General features: G+C 34.5%; 1 pseudogene; it reads right to left on the bottom strand.

Moving 5' to 3' along the window:
• Positions 1-5,260: 5,260 nt before the first annotated feature.
• Positions 5,261-6,030, bottom strand: LOC140519792 (small ribosomal subunit protein mS40 pseudogene; annotated as a pseudogene).
• Between the last annotated feature and the right edge of the window lie 211 nt (positions 6,031-6,241).

Genomic DNA, 6,241 nt, shown 5'->3' with positions numbered 1-6,241 from the left:
AGTCCAAGCTCAGCTTTTCTTTGAAAAATGTTTTTACAAAAATAATTTTTTTGAGTTTCTGTTGAGATGGCTTTAAGGAATCTAACCAATCATTTCTCAAACCTTTCTCCTTTTATATATTTTTGCACTTTCCAAAGAACGTTTTTTTCTGACAAAAATTGGGAGAACTTAGAAAAACATTCTCCTACACTTTCTATCTAAAGATGCAGAGAATTATGGCACCTGTTTGTAAGATGATTCTTCTCAATTAGAGATTCAGTTGCTGACAAGATAGTATTCTATATTGGCTTGTTATAATGTCAGGATTTAACACTTCACCTGTTCAGATTGTGCTGAATCATTCACACTCACCCCCTGTCAAATTGCTCTGACCAGATAACATTTATTCACCAGTGATGTGTATTTGTCCCTGAGACAAGTTTCCTGGAGAATAACTTGGCTGAAATGAAATCAGATGTGGGAGCAAAAGAGATACTTTCCTTCAGGGAAATCATCTCAAGCAATTGATTTGCAGACAATTTGGTCAATGATGCTCAGTCATATTATAAGGTGTCTCCTAAAGGGAGTGGCATACGATAAACCAGATTGAGATGAAATGTTCTGTCAGGTCTTATATGTCATCATCAGACAATTGGTCCAGATAAAATTGGCTGGTGTTTTCATGGGGGATAGGAAGTGGGGAGAGGTCAATGATGCTAACTTAACTGATGCCACTTGTATCACTTCTGTAGAGCTTGTACTATTAATGTTGAAGGATTACTTTTGAAAGTGTAATTCTCTAAAAGTGTACATGCAAGTTGTTTTGTCTGACTTTTTTGCTTTTTCACTTTGATGGCTCTTATAGTTTATTAATTTGGGTATTCTATCCAGTGGAGCAGATCACAGCAAATCCACACTCTTTTTCCTGTGAGATTTTTGTTTTCGTTCTAAACAAAACATCTACCCAACAAACTGGGGATTTTATTGTAAGTCTTCTCTGTTTGTCCTTTACCCTTGAAGAGGACCATGACATCAGGATGATGACATGACTTGCAGTTGACTTTGATTTGAGTGAGGGAGGGCTGTGCAAGGTCACCAACCTCTCTTCTCCTCCGGAGCCATCTAGGTCCAGTGGCTTGATATTCATCAGTACAACTGGAGATGGCCCAGGATGAAATGAGAGACCTTCGCCCTCTCAGCCTGAGATCTTGTCACAATCTTATTTTGAGTTAGATACACTCATTCAATGAATACTCTTCTTTAAATTGCTCAAGAGATGGCCCCTTTAATCAAAACAAAATCAAACTAGGAGGAGAGGACCCTCAGGGTTCCTGGGTTAAAGAGAAACAATTACTATTTAGTTATTACATCCATTCTGTGCTAGGTAAATGGGGACTTGTTGTGCAGTCTATGAACTCCACACTGAATTGGGTAAGTTTTTTAATATTCTTTGGACACATCTGATGTGTTGAATTTGGGCAGTTGTAGGATCATAGCATCATGCTGTTGAAACTGAAAAGAAAATTTGTAATCACCTAGTCCAAGGTTCTCATTTTACCAACAAGGAAGTTTGAACTCATAAAGTGATTTTCTCAAGGTTACAGAGAAAGAAATAGCATATGAACCCCAATTTTTTTCAAATAAGCACAATAGCATTTTCTGGAAGTCATATATGCATGCATGCATGCTCACAGATATACTGCATAAAGAGGTATTTCACATGAGACAAGTAATTATATGTAAAAGATATGACTAGATTACAATTATAGATGTGTATATAATTGACATTGAATATTTTGATTTATATACATATAAAATCTACACATCCTATATATGATATTATTAATATACATAATACTTCATGCTTTATATGTGGATATTGACATAGTCATTAATATAATGGAAGGTGGAGATAGAGAAAGGGAGAGAAATGATATAAAGACATATATAGATTAGTTTTCTGGACTGAGAAAAGCACCTATTTGGAAAGAAGCATGCACCTGAAGGGTATGATATACATGTGTCAAATATAGGAAGCCAAACTGAAAATCAACAAATTGATTAGCAGGCCATGGAAAACTTCTTTCTCTATTAGACCAACAGGTAATTGGGAAATTTCCACATTATTATTCATCATTTGAAATGTCATGAAATAATGCTAGTTCTTATTTTCCCAATATATGCATACATGTACATACAGTTAAGTGAGTTTGTGTGCATAAATCCCAAATGTGCACTATATCATATGTAAAGTTTATATGTATGTATATTCATGCATAAAAATACATATATGCATATATATAGTTACACTCATAAAATTTAAAAAATTGTCATACTCCAGGAAGTTGTACAAGAATCAGTAATGTACGAATCTTTCTATGCACCAGAGCGATTGTTGATCAGAATTTTTCACTCATAAAATTATCAAGTATGTTTTTTAAAAAAAAAATTCTCTTTCTGCCATGCATTAATTACATGCTATTACTAAAAATCAGACCTTTTCTCACAAGTCCTCACTAGGGGCTCCTTGAAAGCAATGCATTTTCTCATACTGTAGCCTAATTTATGAGATAGGTTATTCATGGGGTCAAAATACCTTTACTGGTGTGTTACACAAAGATTAAGTAAAAGTATTTAGACCAGTGGTGTGGCACATATTTTTTTTTCTTTTACATAAGAAACCATGAGGAGCTTCAGGTGAACTGGGTGACTTGTATGTGTGGAACCAGATTGCAAGTTCCATACAATTCATAACACACCTAGTAAAACTCAATACATGCTAGTTTCTCCTAGAATACACTCAAAGAATAACTGTGTTACTAAGCAAGAAAAAATTAATAATGCTGAAGACTTTTGTAAACTAATGAAAAATTAAATGAGAACCAAGAGAAATTTTTATACAACTCCGTAAAAACAAGCCACTTTTTTATGATTTAAGAACTATGATTAATATAATAATTAGTCATGATTAAACATGCATATATTTGCCTTATACTGACACTCATGACAATATGGCATAAGAAAGCATAACAGTATAGTAAATATAATATGATATAATACAATATAATATAAGAAAACATTAATTATTTTGCATATTATGCAAAGTATCATATATGATACATCATGATATAATATATTGTGTATATTATATGTATGCGATATGATAAACAGATACATGCACATAGAGGTGTATGATATATAAGTTACATGCAAAACTACTGGTAAAATTAGTTTTGATTACCTATGCAACTTGTTACTAAAGTATTCTTTTTTTTTTCTTTTGTACTTGGAAGAGTTTGGGAGGGATGGACAACAGAATTCTGTAAATTTCAAAAAAAAAAGAGGTGAGGGTCTCCTACTTCTGAAAATGTATGAATTTTTAGACAGGGTCACCACATTGTTAGCTTTATTTTACTGCGTCACTTTGCTATAAGAGACATCTAGCCAAGTAAGATTCATCTGTAAATATTTGCAAAGTAAAAACAAAATTCTGCTCTGAAAAAATGTTGATCTTAATAAATAATTAATACTTATTAAATGTAAAAGCATGTGCCAATGCATCATAAAACCTTTATTGTTAAAATGTGTCTAAAGTGATGAGTAGGGCATAAATCTGAGATCATGGATTTAGACAAAAGAAGGACTGCAAAAGTTAAAAAAAATATGGCTCAGTATAGGAAAATGGGAAGAGGCTGAATTATGCCTCCCCACAAAAATCTGTAATTACTATCACCCAGCAAGAACTATTGATCTTCTATGACCCAATTTCTCTTTTTTTCAGTGTTAATTTTCTTACTTTACTAATTGTTTGTTTCCCTAGTGCTTATTTGGCTTATTGTATCAGTAAAACTTCTGTCTCTTCACGTCTCACTGTTCAAATCAAATTTCATATATTCGCTTTCCTCTATTTTTAAAACTTTTTGTGATGGAATGTAATTGAAGAAACCATCTAGTATTCCTCCAAAATTAAAGAATTTAAATGATTTTCCAAAAATTTTACATTTTCTTATCTTATGATTTTGGCGAAGATCAATAGGGACTTGATGACATTGTATTTAGATATATTTAGAAGAGGATAAAATCACCAAAACCAAGGATCTGACTGATTGATCAGTCTAAAAGAGGTAAAGAACAGAATTGTCCTCATTAGTTGTATCTGGAAAAAAATATACAGAGGATGCATTTTTAAGTTTTATTGACATTGTTAACATTTCTTCCATCACTTTCTTATTTCTAGGCAATCACGAAAAGTGAAAGAAATCAACCAATCAATCCACAAACAGTAGAGCTCACTGATTTCCAACATGCAATGATCACACTGAAAATTAACATTGTTGACTCTCAAGAGTTAGTTCAAACTGGCTCCAGAACAATTTTGGAAGGAGCAAGGTCTTTAGTGGAGTTTCCTCATGGATCTATATTTGATTTTATTTATTTAATTCTACAAAACTTCTTTTAAGCTTTGGTATCATGAATTTTGATGTATTCATAGGTAGCATTTTTCCGAAATTCACAATTTAAAAAAAGAAACTTAAATGATAATAAATGCATTGGATAACAAAAGCATTGGTCCAAAAAGTTGTCACCAAAGCATTGAGTCATCTAATACAAGATGAAATTTGGTAGCTAAATATACATTACTTCAAGCTTAACTCACTTCGTAAACAAAAGGGAACAAGGCATGTCAAGGTGATGACTGTCATCAGAAAAAAATTGAAAGAGGTTGTAGATCTATCACTAGAAATTTTTAAGTTACTACTACATGTCAGGCAATGTTCTAGGTACTAAAGACACAAAGACATAAATAAAAGTATTCTCTATCTTTAAGGGGCTTAAAATGTATTCTTGGAGATATCATATAAAAGAAGTTAGTATAAAATGAATCAATGTGAATTTTCTTGAGGATAATGCTAGATACTGAGAGATACAGAAAGGCTTTATGTAAGTGATATGGCTTAAAATAATTTTCTTTTTTTTTATAAAAAAAATTTATTATAAAGGGTTGACTTGACAAGTTAGGCATCCCCTACCCATACAACCTAAAATATGGGGGTGGGGGAGAGAAGCAGTATAAAAGGAAAGCAATCTAAAACTCTTATTCAGATGTGCTTCATTTTACCTTCTCCCTGTTTCCTCTTTTCCTCTAGGTTAGAGCTTACCATTTTCCGACTCGTTTCTCAAAAAGGGGGGAGGATAAAACTCAGTTAAGTTCAGGCATCAGGACTTTCTTACAGCCATCCTTAAGCTCTGGAGCATCAAAGAGTATATCCATCACTTCCTTCTAGTGGACACTCATAGATTCCTCTCTCTCAGTGAGAATATAAGTTTGAGATGGATCCACGGGAATTGTCTCTGATGGGTGTCCACTCTCTTCCTTAAGGTGGCCTTGATATAGACAATAAAGATGGGACAGCTCTCTCTCAGGTGACTGCTGACAATTGTAACATGGATACCAAGAAGTATCTGAAGCTAGGGAAGGAGTCATATGTGTTTAGCCCACAGCTCCATGGAAGTTGCTGAAATCAGTATCCCTTGGCTGTACTTGTGGGATGTGGTAACTGAGAAAACCATGGTCTCTGGCCTTCAGAATAGCTGCTGTCAGCTTCTTATTCTGCTTCATGCAGACACCTGTGTATGGGGCATGGAAGATGACACCTGCGTAAGCACAGAAAAACTGCTCCAAGAGCTTCACATTTCTAAAGTCCACATAGAGTTTCTGATCCTGACAGAGGGCAAGGATTCCCAGCAACTTTGCTCTCTCGAATGCATGTTTTCTGGGTTCCCTCCCTGTAGTGGGATGCCACCTTCCTTGTTTTGTCGATAGTCAGTCTATATTGCATGGGAGCCATATCGAGTCAGGTACTCTTCTATCTCCAGATATTTCCAGGGATCATCCTGATAGAGGGAGACAGGAATGGAAGATTCCTCCTCAGGTGGAGCTTTGATGGATAGAGCCCAGGAAGTAGCCTGAACCCAGTACACACCTCTGACAGGTGTGAATCCTGAGAGCCACTTAAGCAGAAGAGTTAGGAGAGAGGTTGCCATTTTAGTGTATGGCTAAGGGAAGAGAGGCTTAAAAATCATTTTCAAGGAAAAGAGGGAATCTAAAAGGTGGAGTTGGGGTGAGAGTATATTTCAGGTGTAAATACATAAAATTGAGTGCTGTGTATGGTGAACAGCAAGATCAATTTCATTTAAATGCAGAGTGTAGGTAAGAAGGGGATAAATGTATAATATGGTTTATATTAAGGAGGGAAAAGTA

This window comes from Notamacropus eugenii, chromosome 1 (genome assembly GCF_028372415.1).
Source record: "Notamacropus eugenii isolate mMacEug1 chromosome 1, mMacEug1.pri_v2, whole genome shotgun sequence".
Taxonomy (NCBI): Eukaryota; Metazoa; Chordata; class Mammalia; order Diprotodontia; family Macropodidae; genus Notamacropus; species Notamacropus eugenii.
The sequence above is the reverse complement of the archived record's forward strand: the minus strand, read 5'-3'. Positions and strand labels throughout refer to the sequence as shown.